The sequence below is a fragment of the Arachis duranensis genome, chromosome 5 (assembly GCF_000817695.3).
Source record: "Arachis duranensis cultivar V14167 chromosome 5, aradu.V14167.gnm2.J7QH, whole genome shotgun sequence".
Classification (NCBI taxonomy): domain Eukaryota; kingdom Viridiplantae; phylum Streptophyta; class Magnoliopsida; order Fabales; family Fabaceae; genus Arachis; species Arachis duranensis.
Window position 1 is genome coordinate 46,465,890 of NC_029776.3, and position 2,618 is coordinate 46,468,507.

The following is a 2,618-nucleotide window of genomic DNA, read 5'->3' on the forward strand; positions in this document are numbered from 1 at the left end:
CATCACCATAAACAAGCTATATGTACATAAACATCACAAATCAACATAGGGCTCATTAAAAATTGAAATTTCACAAGAGTTTCAATGCCTCTTACCTTGCCCAACAGTTTTGAAAGCCAAAACCAACATCAATCAAAGGTTAGAGTGCACCTAAACACCCAAAAATCACAAAACCTCACTTTGCCAAAACCCTAAAAACTCGAAACTTTGAGGAGAAGAATAGAAATGATTTCGTGGTTACCTCTCCAGTTTCTTGTATGGGTTTTATAGAGCTCTTCACAAGAAACGCGTAGCCACAAACTGTGTGGCGATCGGAGCTCCGTAGCTCAAGATATGAGCTTGTGAAGATTGAAGTGAATAGTGCTCAAGGGTTTCTCTTCTTCCCCTTCTCTTTCAGCTGAATGTGTGTTATGAGTGTGTTGTGGGTGTTTGGGTTCATTAATGAACCCTTATATATGTTGGGCTTGGGTCCAACTCGGGCCCGGTCCAATCCGTTAGCATTTTTAGCCCGTTTGGCCCAACTTTGGGCCAAACCTTTAACACTAACGCCCGGTTTTCCATCTCTAATATTTTTCTAAGATTTCTGGCTGTTTTCACTGTTTCTCACACATCACCGAGCAGGCTTGAACCGGTTTAACCGGTTTGACTGCCGGTTTATGGTTTTTCAAGGTTTTTCGCAGAAAACACATTTTCTGACTCAGAAAGACCTACTGAGTCCAAAAATCATATTTAAATCCCCAAATTCTCAACCTAACTTTCCGGAATTTAATTTGGGCATTTAAATAATTTTATCCATGAGAAATCTAGTTCTTACATCCTCCCCACTTATTCTCCACGAAGCATCCTACCGTGTCAATGTTCTCTCTCGCTAACTCCTCCATAGAATAGTTCACTCGGATAGGCAAAAAATGAGCGAACTTGGTTAAGCGATCCACGATCACCCAAACCGCATCAAATCCCGACTTAGCCCTTGGTAAACCGGTCACAAAATCCATCACGATTCCTTTCCACTTCCACTAAGGAATATCAAGAGGCTGTAGCATTTCTGAAGGCTGCTGATGCTCTATCTTCACCTGCTGACACGTCAAACACTTGGATACCACTGTAGCTACATCATCTTTCATCCCAGGCCACCAGGACATCTTCTTTAAGTCACAATACATCTTCGTACTTCTGGGATGAATAGAAAATCCATTGTGATGAGCCTCCGAAATAAGCCTTGTCTCAAACTCCAGACATTCGGTATGCAAATTCTCCCCTTATATCTCCACAATCCTTCACCATCGATGGTGAATTCTCCAAGTCTCTTCTCACCAACTAGTTGGAACAATTGCTGAAACTTTTGCTCATCTTGCTGAGCCCTTTTGAATCTCCATCTTAAACGTACTTGAAATCTGCAACTGGTTCAAATAAGCTCTTCCGGTAACCTCATCAATGTCCAGCTTAAGATCCACAAACTTATCCACTAGCTCCTCTTCTTGATTCTCATCCTGGCAATTGTTAAAGATTTTCGACTCAATGCGTTTGCGACCGCTTTCGCCTCTCCAGGGTGATAACTCATTTCAAAATCGTAGTCCTTAAGCAACTCCATCCATCTTCTCTGACGTATATTAAGCTCTTTCTGATCAATGATGTACTTGAGACTCTTATGATAAGAAAAAGACGCTAAACCTTACTTCATACAAGTGGTGCCTCTAAACCTTCAGTGCAAACACAATCACTGCTAATTCCATGCCATGAGTTGGGTAGTTCTCCTCATGCGATCTTAGATGACGTAATGCGTAAGCCACCACATTCTAGTGTTACATCAACACGCAACCTAAACCCTTTAGAAAAGTATCACAACATAGTTTGAACGGTTCATGCAATCCCAACAAGATTAAAACAAGTGCTGAAGTTAACTTCTGCCTCAAACTTTGGAAACTCTCTTCACACTCTGACATCCACACAAAAGGCACTTCATTTCTTGTCAACTTAGTCATCTGTAGTGCAATCCGAGAAAAATCTTTCAATGAATCTCCGGTAATATCCGGCTAAACCCAAGAAGCTTCTGACTTCTGTCACCATTGTCGGTCTTTTCCATTCAATCACCGTTTCCACCTTAGAAGGATCTACGATTATTCCTCCTTTGCTTACCACGTGACCTAAGAACTTCACTTCCTCCTTCCAAAACTCACACGTCAACAACTTAGTGTACAACTTCCGCTCCGTCACTCTGATTATCGTCCTTAAGAATCCGAAAAGTTTCCTTAAACCAAATATCGATTTTGTAATATTTGTCAAAACCTTTAAAACAACTTCAATCTAAATGAGTCCATTGTTAAAACCTTATCAAAGAGTCAAAAACCATTTATTTGTAATTTAAACATTTAAAGCATGATTTGCCTAAATTCATTGAAACCTTTTAAATCAAAACCTTTCCTTTTGAATCCCTTTTGTTAAATTAAAATTTACAAACCAAAATCACAAGTGAACAAAATCTTAGGACTCACTTTTCCATTTTAAATCATATCATTTGATCAAAAGTTCCAATCTTAGTTTCAAAACCAAATCATTCAAAATAGTTCATTCTAAACCTTAAAACCGCAAAATCATAGTTAAAAACCGCAAAGGCATCA